Source organism: Cupressus sempervirens, chromosome 10 (genome assembly GCF_028749045.1).
Source record: "Cupressus sempervirens isolate cs-2001-9-10 chromosome 10, ASM2874904v1, whole genome shotgun sequence".
In the NCBI taxonomy this organism is placed as follows: Eukaryota; Viridiplantae; Streptophyta; class Pinopsida; order Cupressales; family Cupressaceae; genus Cupressus; species Cupressus sempervirens.
This window is the reverse complement of record NC_143127.1, coordinates 196374881-196393720: the sequence shown is the minus strand read 5'-3', so window position 1 is coordinate 196393720 and position 18840 is coordinate 196374881.

The following is an 18840-nucleotide window of genomic DNA, read 5'->3' as shown; positions in this document are numbered from 1 at the left end:
GATGATAGCTTTATAAAGTCTAGGGCTTTCCATCAATTTGCATGGAGGACAAATATGAATAATTTTGAAGAAAGATGAAGAAGGTTGAAAACAAAGCATCCAGAAATGGATGAAGACTCCATCTAGGACCAAATAAAAGAAGAAATGATAAAGGAACTTTAGAATATTAGTCTTGAGGAGGGAAGGCAAATGGTGAGGGCATTGAACATTTTATTGTTACCAAATTGAGACATTGTTGATGCCTTAGTTTTCAATTCTGTTTCAAATAAATTGAATTTGCAAGTTGAAAGTAAAAAAGACATCCAAGGGACTACATTTAATGAAGATTAGGCTACATTGGTCAATTGGTAATTAAGAAGAGGATCTAGAGCCACATCATCACAACTAGATGAGTCTAGATTGATGGGAAGCATAATTGTAAGGAGAGTTTCTAACACATCACATGTGCAGGCAACACATTGGAATGTGGATTCATCCCAATTTATCTTGGCTCTTGCTAAGAAGGAGGAACAAGCCATGTTTGAACTACAAAGTAAATATGAAACAATTCTTGAGGCCTACAATAAGGATGTAAAATAGAGAATTGAGCTTGAGAACAAGCTAATGGGGAGGTCCATAAGGCCAAGAATAATATACCCTTGTCCTCTAGTGGAACCTTTAAAATCCATCCCCCTTGTCAAAATACCAAACACACCCCAAAGGCCAAAATATTATATAGATGAAGATTTTGAAGAAGAAAAAAACAAGTTGTGGGCCTTACATGTGGAGCTAAATATACAATATGAAGATAAATTAAGAAAACCTCTCATCTACCTTATAGAAAAAATTGAGTGGCCATTGTTTTATGATTAGTTAGCAAAGGTAGTAAATATTTGGGAAGAATTGAGAGTGAAAGATGAGGCTTTAAAGCCTATTATGAATAAGTGGGGGGAGAAAAGGAGAAGAAAAGAGGTGACATTTTTGTGCTATTCGGTCATAAGGTCATCCCATGACCAAATTGAAAAGATTTATGACATTGTCACTAATGTACTAGATTTTGATAACATGAGGGTTTATTTGCAAAGAATAATAGTGGACTACTTGAGTAAGTACAAGAGCCAAAAATTTGATTTGATTCTGCATGCTATAGACAAAAAGAATAAATTGAAAAGAAAAGATGAGTGGACCAAACAATTAGATTATTTGTTCTATTTAAGAATGAATAAAATCATAAATGAAAAAGGACATGCTTGGTGGGCCACTTCAACTGAAGAGTTGGTAAAGGTTTAGTTATTCTTTGATTCTTTGGAACAAGATTTTCTTACTATTGATAATGATGTTGAGTATGTGCTCAAAAAGACATAATGATATTTTGCAATTCAATTGGCTAGATGATACAATGTTTGACACATGGATGGTAGATATTGCTTCTGATGAGAAATTTGAGGAAGTTCGAATAGATGAAGATGAGATGTAGGATGATGAGGTGCAGATTGTTGACACATCAGCACTAGATCTGAGAAATGAAGAAGGTGAAGGTCACCGGTTAGCTTTAGTTGCTGGTACAAAAGCCTAGGATGTGGATGTGATAGAGGAACAATCAAGGGTCAAAGTAATATCAGCCAACCAAGATGAAAATAGTGAAAATCCAAGGGTAAAAATTGATTTAGAAGCAACACAAGATGGCTCATCATTGGCAAGTTTAGTAGCTACATATTTTGAAGATTTAAAATAGTGGTGGCAAACCAAGGAGTTGATATTTTGTAACAATGTAACATAAGTGGGCCTACCAATGAATATTTTGATGCTCTTGGCATTCTATTACACATTGTTTTGACATTTGTTAGCTGTATTTGTTTCTAGTTTGGAAGGACACCTATCAATCACATTTTCCCTTTGCTTGTTACAACTCATGCCTATATAAATGAGTTTTCAAGGAAATGTGATGGTCTGAATTCTGATGTATCTTTTTGGAATGTCAAGAAATAGTATAGTCAGTCTAGTCATGTGTAGCTATTTTTGAGTTTACTTCTAGTTGTGTACTTTTATGATGACAAATAGAAATGATAGTATCATCACGAATTCATGGGTTCTTCATTGAGTCTCTATTGCTTCTTGTATTAGTCAGCAAAAGGACAATATAGAAGGGTATTTACACTACTTCTATGTCACTATTTCCTATCTCGATTTCATGAGTTTATTAATTTTGAGATCATTTGAATAAGGTTCATTTGGTTGAATGTAGTCTAGATGGGTTTTATATTGGTTTATTATTGCTTTTAATTCAAGGAATTATGTAAATGCTTTAGTAGATTAGGAGAATTCATGAGTTTATGAAAAGGATATCTCATAAAAATTGAAATAGGTGATTACAGTTAATAAATTCAATTACAAGTTAATTGAAAAAGATATTCTGCTAATAGTTGACTCTTTGCCCCTATGGATAAAGCATTGGTCATATAAATCAGAGGTGTTAGAGAGTAAATTCTGCTACTACATGTCCAAACAATTCAAATTTAAAATCATTCTTGTTCCATTTTATTTAGAGTTATAATGTTGGTCAGAACTCATTTATATTTTACTTTTGGATATTATGTAGCTTCTATTCCTAGAAGTAATTGTAAACTTAAGGAGAATTAGGACCAAATCTACTTGTAAGGGATGCATATTAGTCTGAAAGTATCACAAATTGGATAAACTATGTATGTGTTAGGAATCAAAGATGAAAATCAGAATGAAACTAATATAATTCTCATATATTAGTGGTTATCTAAAGCATCCCCTAGGTAAACCCTCCTTCATTTTGTAGAGCCTAAAGAGTAGAAAGCCATTTTGGTTTTGTTGAAGTTTGTCCAAATGGTTTACACATAGAGTTGTTGATAGGAACTGGCTATTCCTTATATTATGTGAGTATTATCAATTTGGTGTTGAGCATCTTGCAGTTTAGTAGTTTTAAACACCAACATGCTGCATGGTGATAGGTTGTAGAATTCCCTGACAGTGATGGGTTCATACTCGCCTTCATCATTTGGATTCTTACACAAATACTCAAGACACAATGATAGACTAGACTCTCCCCTTTCTGAATGGGTACTGTGTGGATTAATATTTTCCATTGAAGAATCACTAGTATCATCCACAATACTGACACATGGAACAAAGTCATTAGGCTCAACAAAAAATTTAGAAAGATCATGAGGTATAAGATAAGTATAAGGATCCTCATCATCCAAATTATCTTCTTGAGTATCTGACTCAGCTTGGGACTCATTTTTAGATGAACACTTAGACTTTGGTATGAATTTGTTAGCCCCCAAATGGAAGGGAACCTTCTTAAAGCCTAGGCCAAATGTATCTCTATTTCTTCAAGCTATTACCTTGATAGGATCAACTAGATAATTGTTATTGTACCCAATAGGACTAGTTCCCTTGTAGCCAAAATGCTTCATGGGTCTAAGACCAAGCCCATATTTCTTAGGAGTGATCTCTCAAGCTTGCTCTATTAGGTCTACTGGAGTGTCTTCTTTGTAAAGCCACACAAAAATGGCTCTATTTTCACTTTATTCTCTAAGGGCACTGTAGCTTTGACAAAAGTGCCATTATACTTGGTTTGAGGTGTTAGCACAAATGTTTTATTTTCCTTAGATGGTCTCCCATAATGATGAGGAGACTTAGGAAGATATATTAATGACAACATTGGTTCGATATGGTACTCCCCCATGCTAGTTTCTTTTAGCTTGAATGACTGCTCAATTTTCTTTAGCTTGTTTTCATGATAATTAATAGATTCCCTGTTAGTAGGGATGAAATTCTTAGTAGCTTTGAGCATATTGTAGGTATAGCTAGTAGTGGTAGGAATAATGACTTCGGAGCCATGAAATAGGAATTTGATGAATTGGTGATATGTGGAGAGCACAACATGCATCTCATGTATCCATAAGCATCCTAGCAAAATGTTATAAGCCAAGGGAATGTTGAGGAGCTGACAAGTGACATCCCTTTCTGCAGGACCAATGGGAAGGGGTAAGACCACAAGACCTAGAGATTTTTGTTCAACTTCATCATACACTTTGATAGTGATGTTGCAGCAAGGATCAATAGAGTCCTCAAAATAATTCAATTGTCTAAGCAAGAAGTAGAGACAATGTTCAACCCAACACCATTATTGATGACTACCTGACGAACATGTGTTTGATGTATCATGATCTTGATGTGTAGGGGTTGATTGTGTGGGTGACACAATGAGTTATCATCCCCCTTAAAGAAGGACATAAAATAAGGTGAGGTCAGGTGACCTACCATGGATTGAAATCACTCAAGATCAAGATCTTGACGAACATTTTCCTTAGCAAGGGCATTGTCCATAATTTGCCTATGAGTAGGTGAGATCTTAAGTAGCTCAAAGATTGAGATTTGAGTGTTAGTTCATTTCAATTAATTGACTACACTATAATTGGTTTTTGTTGAAGTCATTGTGAGTTTTGCACCTTTTTCAGATGGACCAGCAAGGGTTTTGTCTCTATGTTGTTCAGGATCAAGAGTAGAAGGCGTAGGCCCTTTGAGCACCAACTTGGCACAAGAGAATGTAACAACATTAGTAGTGTTGCGAAGGTGTGTTGTCCATTGTGTTGGAAATAGGTCCCCTCAACACAAATGGTGTCTTGGGTTTATTGTTATCTTTCTTTCCCTTAATGGTAATGATGTCATAGTATTCAAAACTCATAGGTTCAACCATGTTGATTATCTCATCATCATTGTTAGAATATATATAGTTGACCTTGTTGTTAGGTTTTGTCTTTGAACTCTCTCCTTTATTATAAGCCAAGAAGGGCTCTATGAATGCCTTATGATCCGAGTTCTTGTTATGTCCATCTACCACAATGCCACTAGCATCAATCATGTCCTAGACTTTGTGATGCAAATTTATGCAGTTGCTAGTTTTGTGTCCCTTATTTTGGTGGTACTCATAGAACACAATTGTATTCCACCATGGTGAGCATGGTTGTGGATCATAAGGGCAAGAGTTGTGCAATGGTGAAATGAGCTTGTTTTGTAACAAGGTTTTGTAAACCACATCCAAAGGTTCATCGAGAGGTGTATAATCTCATTTAGGGCATGTAGCCCATGAGTTCCTTAGTTTTTTCCCAGATGTCTTGATGTTAGGGGGAGGTTTCTTAGCATTTTTGGCCACATTGAGACCATCTCCAAGATTAAAGGCTACCTTAGTAGGTTTAGGAGTGACATTGTCAACAACCCCATCATGTATAACTTCTTGGTTCTTGTTGATGTAATTGGTTTTGTCCTTGTTTGAGGTGGAGCTTTCTTTTGTGTCCTAAAGAGTGAGTTCACCCTTCTTGACCATAAATTACTCTATGCAGATGGTCTATATGATCAATTCTTCAAAGGTACATGGACCTTGAAGTTGGACTCTATACCCAAAATCAAGTCGGAGATTATCAGTGAAGATGTCAAGCTTTTTCATTTCTAGAATCTTGTGTGAATACTTAGTGTAAATTTGTCTCCACCTTTGGAGGAATGTGAGGAAGGGTTCCTCAACCTTCTACTTAAGGTTACATAAATCTCAAATATTGATAGGGTGTTGAATTTTATGTGAATACTTTTGGACAAACAAGTTAGCTATTTCATCAAACATTTTGATACCGAGAGGCAAGTGTGAGAACCACTCCAAAGCCCGACCACCTAGACTTCTGGTGAATAAATGCATAAGATATGTCTGGTTATGCATAAATTCCATAGACAAGGCACGGAATTCTTGCAAGTGATCTTGGGGATCGATGGTTCCAAAGTATTTGTCATACTTAGGTAGTTCTACTCCTCTCAAGAAAGGAGGCATGTCTATCCTCTTGTCAAATGGAAATGGACAAAGAACATCTAAGGTGCATGTTTTAGTGGGTTTTTCTTTCTCACACATCATCTGAGCAAGTTGGTCTTGCATGATTTTTAGTTATTTTTGGAGTTTGGAAGTCTCATTTTCTTCTTCAAGCATGATGATGGTTTCCACATTGAAATGAGAGGGTAGCTTAGCTCCCTCTTGGGCCATTTTTAGAAAGTACTTTTCTTCTCTTTGTTGAGTAGGATTTCCATGACCTTTTGAATTTTCTTTTCTTTTCAGCATTTTTCTATGTGTTTAGGAAGTATTTCCACCTCTTCCTATTCCTCATCAATATCATGGTCTTTCTCTTTGTCATTCCTAGGTGAATCTTGGTGTCTATTGTGACTACCATGTTTAGGCTCATGATCATCCATCGTAGGAATGTGTTCAATTTTAGTATGTTGTGATTGGAAGGGTCCTTTGAAAAGAAAGTCAGTCATTTTGTTTGAAGATGTGAGACCTTTTATAGTCTCAAGATCTTCTTGATATAAGGGATTCCTAGTTTGTCATAAGTTTATTGAGAATGTTCACTAGACTCTAGGTGATCTAACGGGTGAGGAAGATCATGAAGATGCCTCATGAGATCAACTAGATATATACCATGCAAAAAAAGGAAGGTGACCTTTGTCATGATTACGACCCCTAGCTCTACCTCATCTAAGCTTACCTAAGGGGATAAAACACATTTCCACCTCTTGTCACCATAGTCATATACAAGGAAAAGAAGCAAAAACTTGGTCAAGGACTGCACTAGAGCTTAGTCTCAATAGGACAAGATAAGAGTGTTGTATGTCTGATTTGAAGGCTAGAATAGCCAAAAATTATGACTATCATAATGCGGAGTATGACAAGCACTAAAGAATGAGAATCAAGACAACTAAAAGATGGGACTAGTCAAAGTATGGGTCATGAATCTTTAGCTAAGAAAAATGTCGCTATTTGGGACTATTTTCAAATAGAGAAGTAGTAAACTAATGTAGGAAACAAACTTTCTACAAAGCATAGATAGCTCTAATAGACCAACGTGACAATTTAGACTCAAGATCTCATGTGAAGACACTCAGAAAGGCATGCGAGGAAGTACACAGAGTGGTGTGAAGACTCAAGATAGCTTAAAAATTTCATCCAAGGCTGTTCTCTAGGCCATGTGAAGAAGTGCAACATTTGACAATCAAATAAGCACATTGAGGCAAGATCTTGTATGGAGATGTGCAACTATTCATGTGAGAACCTAGATAGAGCTGCACAACAAAGTTATAGGAAAAAAGGATCTCGCACAAAGTCTTGCAAAATTATGCACAAAATTTAGGACCAGACTGACAACAAAATTGGATTTTGAAGAGATTTCTAAAAAGTTTAGAGTATTTTGGATAGATTTATTGGATAGATTATTGGACAAATAGCAAGATTAACATTGAAATTTTTTGGATAGTATTTAGTTTCAACCAAGACAAAGTGTTTTTGGAACAAGACACAGGAAGCAAGCAGTAGTCGAAAACAATCCAACAGAGGGCAAAGCAACTCAGAGGAATGGGGGAATCTTGACTTTCAATTTGTTTAAGAAGGTTTAGACATGTTTAGGACTCGATAACAAACACACTTTATCCCTAGAAATAGAAAATGGTACAGAAGGAAAAACCTTTGTCCCACAACTTAAGCACATATGTGCACTTTACACAGCCATGTCACCCCCTAGACGGCACCCATGTTTTTGGTGTATTCAAAGGGCTCAATAACATATACACTGAGTGAACATCCTTGTGGGAGGGATCAAGCATGTATACCACCTTCAAATGCCCAGTAGCATGTCTATGGTGAGTTCTAAAGGAGAGATTCTTCCCCCTCCTTGCATAAAGATTATGCCTCCTTTCAGAGGCAAATTGGGTGGCTTCTAGCTAAAGGTTTTTACTTGGCTTCAATTTTTATTAATCCTTAATGGCTCTACAAGTGGAGTTGAGACTAGCAGCCCACACTAGCATCTAAGAGTGCACACACTTGCTTAGCAAGACTAGGGCCATTGCTAGCCAGTGCAACAGATAAAGCCTCCTCTTGATATGCGATATCAAGAATCAAGAGGCAAAAATTAATACAAATTTGGAGTCTTTCACTCTACAAAGAATCTTGATTATAGTGAGTTGGAATCTCCAATGAAAGCAGTGTACTCACTTGGGTCATTCCTGGAGGTTGGATCACTCCAAAAGGCCCTCTAAAGGATTGACACAGACTAATGGTCTAGATCTAAGGGTCTGAGTTTCTAATTTCCCACAAGGGGAAAGATCATAATCATCTACCTTATCACCTCACCCAAGCACACAAAACATGTTAATTATTGACATAGCTTAATCAATCTAGCCTTGTCCTTTCTCAAGATTCTGATTCCCTAAAAGGAAATCATCATCTCTTCATATAAAATTACTCGTACTAGAGAACCACTAAGTTACTTGCCTCCCTCAAAATGTCATCTTTCAAAGGCTTCTAGGTTTCTAATTTACCCTTCGTCATGACCTCCAAGTGGTAAAGAGTATACTCCCCTATTCCCCCATCTTGCACCCTAAGAAGTTTGCAAGCCATAATTAGACTATGTTTAGAAAGAAAGAAAGAAGACACATTGTTTAGTGGGTTTTAATGTTGTTCTTTGACAAATGTATCTTCGACAATATTCCTACAAAAAAAATAGTCAGTTCATGTTTGGAGAGTTTGTATAAGGAATTTTCATCAAATGTCTTGTAGAAAACTATTAAGTTTTAGAGAACTAGAAAAATAGAATAATGATGCTTCAAAGAAAAACTTGTCAATAAAAATTAATGAGCAACATGCTGAAAAATGACAAATTAACTATGTTGTTTTAAAACTTTGTGTGAAATCTTTCGCAGGTTGGCATGAGATGTTTCACCAACCCACACAAGAAAATGAGGTATCATGCAAAGACTTGAGCAATAAGACACCTTTTTGTGTGAGAAAGTGGAGAGCAATGTGAAAGATTCTCAAATCTTCACACAAAAATTTGAAAATCTGTATGGACTAGTATGATAGAGTAATGAAAATGACAAAAATTTAGATGAATGAGCCCAATAAAATTATTTTTCTTGGCCCCACGGTGGGTGCCAAAAATGTATGCATGAATTTGTGAGCCTCTGAACCTCACACACACTTCAACATGGTCACTACCTATGAATCATCCTAGGATAAACATGGAGTTGTTTATCCAAGACACCTGACAGTGCGACCCATTGCCTTCTATCTAGAAGGATTTTGCCTATGAGTTATTAGAGCGAGATGCAAGAAACTAGAACTTTCTAGAATGAAGGATTTATGCAAAGAAATATGAGTATGAAAGTAATCTATATGATATGCAATCTATTCTGTTGGGACTCAAAATTGCCTACCCGAATTTTTAAGCACTATTGATAAAATTGAGCCCTATAAATGCTTTTGAATGCATTTGTACCCGACTGTACCTTTGAGCCCATAAGGTGTTTAATGTTTCTAACACCCTGCATCTAGTGTGTCTAAGGGTTTCATGAAGTTAAACTATGATTCTGAGTCATTTCGTGAAGTCTTGTTTTGAGCTAGTGTCAAATCTGCTTTTTTCACAAGTGTCAAACAGTGACAGGAAGCCTTGTTTGCAAGTGAATATCTCACACCTAGAAATGTTTTGTGACTGGCCACTTTGCGAATGTTGTTTGTCCATACCTAAGAACCTATGCTTCATATTTAGATTTTTTTTGAATCTATTTGACTAGGTTTTGAATCCCTCAAAGTTGGTCATTTACTATTTTCATGCTTTTACAAAATACTTAGAATTCTGGGAGGCCCTATTTGACGAGTTATAACTTTGACTTTACTGAAAAAAATGCAATAATTCTTTTTGCATTGCATTTTAGACATTAGAGACTTGTTATGTTTCAAGTTTCAGCTCATGATGAATTCGTTTGATCAGTTTTCAAATGCAATTCCAAACGCAATATCTATCTTTTTACTAGTGTCATGAAGTGCAGATTTGTCGAAAGCCCTATTCATGATGTTATATCTTGAGATTCATGATTAGTAAGACTAAATGGATTATACCCCTATGTTTTCCTCTAAAAATACTCCAAGTGTGTCAGTTTTTAAGTCTTGATGAATCCATTTGCACACTTTCCTAGGTTAATTCCATTCGTAAAAAATGTTTTCGGTCAGTGTTTCCAGTTTGCAAAATCCAAGTAACCTACTTTGACCACTTGCCATTTGCGCCCTATTATTCCTCATGAGCCCAAATCCCAAATTCATAATTTCCTCATGACAAAGAATCAACGCCCCAATTTTTGTTCTTCCAAGTGTTGATTTGCCCAGTTTTCAAGGTCAATTCCAAACCTAGTTTAGTGTTTTCTGACATGTTTTCTTGCAGGAAGTTCTAAAAGGTCAACTTTGATGGAAAATATCTTTTGATCCCAAATTCGTCATGAGATGAGATTCAACATGGTACAATTATGCAAAGAATAGAATCAATGTGTCAGTTTTTAGAGCTCGATCATAGGTTTGGGTCAATTTTTAAGGCTAGTCAACGGACCTCCTGACATGAAATTCATAGTTTGCTAATTAATGATAAAATCAGTTTTTAATGATAGATCAGTGCTTGGATTTACTCCAAAATTAGTGCCAGATGGTTAATGGATCAGTTTTGTAGTTCAGTCATTTGGAAACAATTTTTTTTTAGCTAAACCCACTTTGTGGCCCGACTAATCTTGTCAGAATGATAGGGCATTGTGGAATCTTCAAAGGAACTAAAATGAGTTATGATGAATTTATTTTATTAAAATGTTGTAATGTAGAGGCATGAACAAAACACCAAAGAGAAGGTGGCGAGTTCATTTGGACAAGTTGCAATATTTGTCATCAAATTTTGTGATTCTCTCTGCTGGAGTATTAAGCATTGCTGAGATTTTGTTGCAATCCAAGAAGAGAGGACTAGTGTTTTCTAAAAGGATAGGATTGGGAGTAAGGTGCAATGGAAACAATATGGCTTGTGTAGAAGGAAGCCTTGCACCGTTAAAAGATTATGGATTAAATGAGCAGGAAATTGCTTATTCTGCTAAGGCAGATTGTCCAGGCCCAACCATTACAACTTCTTACACTTCTTCTCTGGGTTTTACAATTTAGATCATTGATAGTGCTTCGACAAGAAACTTTGCTAATTCAATGAATTTCCCTATTCATCCCAATACATGAATGTGAATGATTATCACTCATATTTTATTTGTTATTATGATGATGCAAAGTGAAATTGTTCCTAGTGCTTACACTTATTTGCTAATCAAAAGAATGTGTAGCTATGGATGGCCCCAAGAGCATTTTTCTTTGCAAAATATCATAGAATCTTTTCAACACTTGACTAAAAAAATTACTCTCAAGGACTGGTTCTAAATATGATGGGATTTGTTAGCAGGGATGGAAACATTTCATTAGATAATATGATCGATTGCATTCAACTCTATCCTCCTCATGATCATTACTTCATCAGAAAATCAGAGCATTTCAGAAACTTGCTAAGTGATTAGGAGGAATTTTATTCATGTCCAAGTTTTGTAGCACATCAGTCCATCTTCTTGGGAGATGCAATGCGGCTCTTGATCCTTTTGTAGGTGTTGCAAACCCATCTAGACAAGTCTTTGACCCTTACACTTGCTTTTCACAATCTCAAGAAAACTATGCAAAAGACTGGATTCATAGTGAATTCAGATCTTTATGTATGTGATGCCTCATTGATTCCTTGTGTCGTAGGCTCTAATCCATCTTTGAAAATCTCCATAGTTGCAGAGTATGTATATGTTGGGCTTACAGTCGATGGTCTCACATTCAAAACATTCAAATGAAGAAGAGGTCTCAGAGCAAACCCATGCAAAATGGAGGTAGCGCCAAGGAAATAGCAAGAGCAAGCTATAACAGCAAAGAAAGTTGTCCATTAAAGAGAGAATATTTGAGTCAAGGCAGAGCACCATCTCACACCAAATTTAGAGACAAAATGCCTATGCCATACTGAATGAAGTCACTCATAGCAGATTAAAGGGAATTCAATGCCAAATAAGGCACTCCAGATGGTTGTTTAAAGTAGGGCACTTCATGCCATGTCAAAGCAGACTAGGCCGCTACTAAAAGGGAAGAATCTGCCAAATTTTTCACACCCATGCCTCTTAATAGACTACTCCACATGTAGTCAATGCTAAGAAACACACACAACAAACAAGAGGGGAGTCCACATTGAGCAGCAAGCAGTAGTCTGAAAGAAAAGAAGCTCACACATATAAAACTGTGCAGCAACATGTTTGGAGGCAAGGAGGCAAAAGTTTGAAAGTCACCACCAATGGAAGGAAGAAAACATTATAAAAGAAGCCAATGCCATCAGCAAAAGGGATGTCTCCACATTAAGCAGGGAGTTCTTAGCATATAGAAAGAACACCCACATAAAATACAGGGGATATAAGAAAATCCTTCCATGCGAGGTCTCCATAGCTTTGCAATGAAAAGCCAAAAAAAGACTATTATCCCACATGTGGTAGAAGAAGACCTATTCAGTAACTTGTATACGTTTCCACTCAAAAGGTGTGATGTCTTAAAGAAAAGCGCTAGACCATGCAAGTGAGTCCTAATGGTGTTAGCTATAGGTTGCATAAGGAAAAATTTTGACCAATCATTGAGCAACGATGATGTGGTGCCAAAGATGCAGATGCACCAGGATTTTGCCACATGGATAGATCATGCGACTGGCACAAGCTTGCATTATACAGTTGCCCGATGGTTAATTATTGAGAGAAAGTGAGCTATCGTCAAGTGACAGTGGGCCCAGGTTGGGAGATGATGTGGTGAGGATGAAACAAGTGATGATGAGGTGGTGATCCAAAATAGGTCCAAATTAGAAATACTCAAATCGTGCCATGTGGCAGATCAAGCGGCTAGTGCGATCTCGCAAAAGAAAGGTGCTCACAACTTAAGTAATGTAGGTAAGTAGGTGATTGCCACATGGCAGTGTGCTAGGGTAGAGGGTGATGTGGCAATGATATGGGCCAATCACAAAGTGCCACATAGCACTTGGTCAATAGAGGGTTGACCACAAATTTGAATATCAGGGCAAAAAATAAAATGATTTTAAAATGACATTTTAAATTATTTTTCAAATGGATGTGCATGCAAGGTATTTTAAATTCAAAAGTTTATTTTCTAAACTTTAAACTTTAGAAATTTTGAATTTTTGAAAATATTTAAAGTTGTAGACCAAGGTTTTCTAACAGAGGGACTATTTTTTCAAACTGATATTCTAGGGGTTTTCAGAAGGCTAGATATGTGATATTATATATCGCTGGAATCGAGAGAATCTAAATTTTCTGATTATGTAGTTAGTTTTTAAACAGAATGCCACTAGTTCAAGTTATAAGTGGTTTTCTGTCAGATTCCTATCTTGTGACCGATTTCAAGTATCAGAGTTCAATTATGATTTTTAGCAAGGTAATGACTTGAATATGCATAAAAGATAGGGAAAATGCAGATGGGGTAATTTATAAGTCAAACAAATGGATTTTTATTAGCATTCTTGATTCAAATAAGATATTTTAGCAAATAAGGGATTTCATCATTTAGCAGGGGATATTTTGCAAATTAGTTACAAAGCAATGATGAAATCAAATTAGATTAGATGGAAGAGAGAGATTAGAGAGAGTCTTTTCTTTGCTAGGAGAGGGAATTTCAAGTGGATAGATGTCGATTGCATATTCAATCTAGGAATTCAACTTCTTCCTACATCTTTATTTCTTTCATCCATTGAAGAGGTTGGCAATATTCTCTGGGTAATACTAGTAGGGTTCCAATTTTTTACTGTGAAACCATTCTTTCAACACATTCTATCTGGTATGAATAGCATTAAGAAGGTTAATACAGATAGTTCAGATCTATTAGGTTGTTTCATGTTTTTCATTTCATGCATATGAGTGTATAATTTCAAGGAAATAATACAAAGAGCAGCAACAGGTTGAGTTTCATCTTGAATATTGTCTCCTATCTTAGTGAGCTTCAATGTTTTATGATCTTGAACAAAGAGCCTAGATTGTGGTTGCAGTCCCTTAAGGCTGTATGTTGTCTTATGGTTGCTTGTAACTCAAGGGGTTATGTAAATGCTTTAGTGAATCAACAGGGTTCTAGGTTTATTGAGAAGGATATCATGTAAGAATGAGATTTGGATTGAGCACAGATGTTTATTTACAAGGTAAATAGATAGATCATATATCTGAATATATACATAAGTATCAGATATCCATATGCATGCATTTGATTCATGGATTTTCCAAATAGATAAGGCACTAATCAGTTATAGTATCATTAGGTCTTACTTTTGCATATCTAAGGTTTTTCTGAATTCAACATTATAAATCAAACGTTCTTTCCCTTTCATGTTGAAGAACCTAAATGTGATGCCCTCAATTAGCTTGTGAATATCATAGAGTTGCAATTTTCTACTGTAGATTTGTGTTATTACATGAGTTATTAGGAGAAATAAGGGTAAAATATGCTTTATATTAGATTCAATGTATACTTTGATAACTAGTATCATATAAAGAATCTATAGGTCCACCCTCCTAGGTTTTGCAGAGCCTGAAGAAGAAGAAGGGTCTAGCCCTATAGTTGGCTTGGTGTTTGAATGGGCATGTTGAAAATGGGAGTTAGCTACCCCTAGATGTGTTTTGTTCTCATCAAGGTAATTGAAAACCCTCCAGCATTTTCAAACACCAACATATTCTATTACACAATAAAAGAAACTAAGCTAGATGTATGCATCATTAAGCTAGATGATTTAAAACATTAAGCAAAGGCACATTTGAAAGCTTATGAAAACAAGCATTCAATTTGGAAACAATTCAATATCATCAAAATTCAACCTCTATAATGAGGAATTTGGAGCTTCTTAAATAGAATCCAAGAATGGATCAATGGTCAAGACCAACCTTGATGAACGGTTAAGATTAGACAAAAGATTCAGTTAAGATGGAAACTTCCTCATGTAGTTGAAGTTAATTATTTTAGATCTAAGTGTGGTAAGTAGTTAACTAAACTTGTCATAAGTGTGACAACAAGTTAACTGGATTGATTCTAATTCAAGAAGTAGTTCACTCAGAGTTTCCATTTTAGTATTGAAAAGAGAATTTTGAAGATATTATTTAATTTAATAAAGTGAGACATGACCTCATAAATGCGTTTTCTATTTAATTAAATAATCTAACTCAATTAATTAAAGTGGGCATAATTATTAAATTAAATATTTTAATTCCCTTGTACATTAGCCTTAGGATATAATTTAATTTAATTAAAGTATAAACACTTATAATTAAATTTAATCTAATCAATAGATTTAATATAGCTAATTTGAGCCAATACCTAGGAATTACATAGAGTGTGATTAATGCAGATTAGGGTATTTTGCATTTGACAATCAAGTCAAGTAGCAAAAATCAAAACTAAGAATTGCATAGTAGAATAGGACTTTTGAATTGGTCAGAATAGACCAGAATTGGTGATTATGACAATGAGCCAATTTTGGGGTATTACACCAGTGATCATCTTTACATGCCTCATTTGTGCTCTTAGGTTTCACTTGAGAAATTAGACACATTTCCTCATTTACTTTATTCCTTGTCATCACACCTTTATCCTTACTCCCAATTATCTACTTAGGAGGGTGATTCTTTATTATGTTTCTACTATAAGTAGGATTTGACATCTCAAATTTGATCTCTTCCCTAGATTCGAATATTTGATCTTCTCTATCCTTAAAAGATACTTTATTCTACAAATCATTGTTAGTCTCAAAAAGAATTTTAGCATTCTATCTAACAATTCTATAATTATCCTCTTCTTCATTAGAATCATAATCTACCACTTTCTCTTTAGTACCAAGCTTTTCATCAATTTTTACACTTGTGCACTCAATTATTGTCTTAGTTCTATAGTTCAAACATCTATATGCTTTTCTTTTCAATGATGAACCAAGAAACATACCTTCATCCCTTTTAGGATCAAAATTAACAATATCATCATCTCTCTTTATGTAACACTTGCTTCCAAAAAATTTGAAATTCTTAACTAATGGTGAATGACCAAACCATAACTCATAAAGTGTCTTGCTCATACCTATTTTGATCTATACTGTATTCAAAATATATAATATAGGGTAAAAGTAAAAAGTTGTGTCACCTTTCAAGATGACTTATAAGAATGACTAAATTTGATTATTTCTATCTAAAAATTATTTTTTTCCAAACATATGATCTAGATAAGTTCATTCTAGCTAGTTATATATGGTCTCACACATTCCCATTTGGAAATGTCCATTAAATGCATGTTTTATACTAGTTTGTATCCAATTACTAAAGAAATACAATTATTTCAAAAAAGTGGCATTTCAATAACTCATACTATTTTTAATGATATTTTTTAATAACATATAAACACCATTTTATAGAGCTTAGAGTCAAGAATATTCTCATATAGAGCTTATAGTGTTTTATTTAGATATAGTATATTATAATTAACAAATTCTACAAGCATTAATTTTAACACTCGAAAAGATGTCAATTTTAAGAAAGAAAAATATATTAAATCATGTGAAAAAAATTAAAAAGTTATATGACATTCTAGAGAAGAGAATCATCTTTTAGAATGTATAATTTTTCGCCTAGTTAGAATATATATCTTTAGAAAAACGTGGTGGGAGATGAAAATTATGGATTTTAGGTGAGTTGAAATTTGAATCATTATAAAAGAGAAAATATAGGTCTAAAGCTGATTTTTATTTTTGATTGTTCTAGCTATATATGATATCTATTTCATAGTCTAAGATCAAAGGGAAATAAGTTTATTTCCATCTAGTTTTGTGGTGGGAACTAGACCCTAAATTTTTAACATTTTTTTGTAGCTAAAAAATTATCTATAAAAATTAGGAAAACATATCAATTCTTATTCCAAATAATTATTAAAAATTATAATTCTAAAATTCATCCATTTCTACACTTCATTAGTTTACTTCATTTTCAAACTCCAAATAGTAATACCAATTTTATGTCATTGAATGTGAACAATTATACTTTTGAGCATTTTCCTTTACAAAAGCATGACACAATTTTGTGCTTTTAACCAATAGTGTTAACTGCTTCTCTCCAAAGTATCTTTGAGACATCATTCTCAAATAACATTGCTCTTATTGCTTCTGCTACTAACTTGTTCCTTCTTTTAGAAATTCCATTCTATTTGGGTGTTCTAGGTGAAGATATTTGCCTTTTGATTCCATTCTCTTCATAAAATGTGTTGAACTCTCTAGAGGTGAACTCTCCACCTCTATATGATCTTAAATACTTAAACTTAACACCAGATTCATTTTTAGCTCTATTCTTGAATATCTTAAATTTCATAAATGCTTCAAACTTCTCTTTAAGAAATGCTACCTACATCATCCTAGTGAAATCATTAACAAAAATAATTAAGTATCTTTCACAATAGAATCCTCTTTTTCTTTCAAGACCACTCAGATCTATGTGAACAATTTCTAATTTCTTCATAGAAGAGAACTTATTTCTAGAAAAAGACACTTTTTTTTTCTTAGCCAAAATACATTCCTTGCAAACAACATTAGTAGGCTTAATAATCATAGGTAGATATCTTTCTATGTACTGCTAACTTTCACAATATTATCAAATTTTATATAATAGAACCTTTTATCGCATAACCAACTGTTATCAACCTTTGCAACCAAACATGTTATTTTAGTAAGATTCAACTGAAATAGATTACCTCTAGATTTGGTTCTTGTACCAATTAGCTTACCATCTTTGTCTTTGATAATGAAAGTCTTCTCTATGAATTATAAGAGATATAAATTGTCTACCAACTATCCAACACATAACAAATTATGTTTCAAACCATCAACAAGGTAAACATTGTCAGTGTTAGTTTTAACATCAAGAGTAATAAATCCAATCCCTCTAATATGATAGGTTGCATTGTTACCAATTCTAACAATACCTCCATCATGATTTCTAAACTTAACTTATTTTTTAATATCACTAGTCATGTGATGTGAACATCCACTATCAATTATCCAATCTGATTTCTTCTCAACAAGGGTAACTAGAGCTCTTTCTTCTCTAATTTCTCTATCAAGATTATCTTCCTTAATAGACACAAATCCTAATTTATCATCACTTTCACTTTGATTTTTTTCATCAAATTCTTCATCCTTATTAGCATATAAACAATTTCTATCCTTATCTCTTCTAGGCTTAAATTTTCCTCTGAACTTTTTCTCTCTTTTAGGATATTTAGATGCAAAATGACCATATTTATCACAAATCCAACACTTGAATATTCTCTTACCATCTTTAGATCTACTACTATTGGCAAAGTCCTCTTTTCCACTTGTAATTCTTGATAGATTAGGTTGAATGTGCATAGCACTAAAAGTTCTCTCAACTTTGTTTGATTCCCCAGATTGTCTCATTTATGTTTTTATAGATTCTAATCTTCCAAGCAAAGTTTTCTTTGTTAATTCTTTGGTGTAGGGCATTACTAGTTAAATAATTTGAGTTATTTTCTTGAGTGGTGGTGATATAATTTTCAAGATCTTCTATATAACCTCATCATCTTTCTTAGTTCCACCAATAGATTGAATACTTACAACAACTTCTAATGTTCTTCCTATATAATTTCAAATGGACACATCTTCAATCATCTGAGCATCTTGAAATGTGAAAATCCAAATTTGCAATTTTATCTTTTTTGCATGTTCATCACCTTCAAAAGTAACTTTTAATAATTTCCAAGTTTCATGAAAAGTTTGAAAAGACTTTACTTGATTGTATTCATTCTCTAGAAGAGCTGATAGTAGGGCTTATCTAGCTCTCATGTTACACATGAATATATCTCTCTCTGTTTCACTACATTCTTCAATCTTT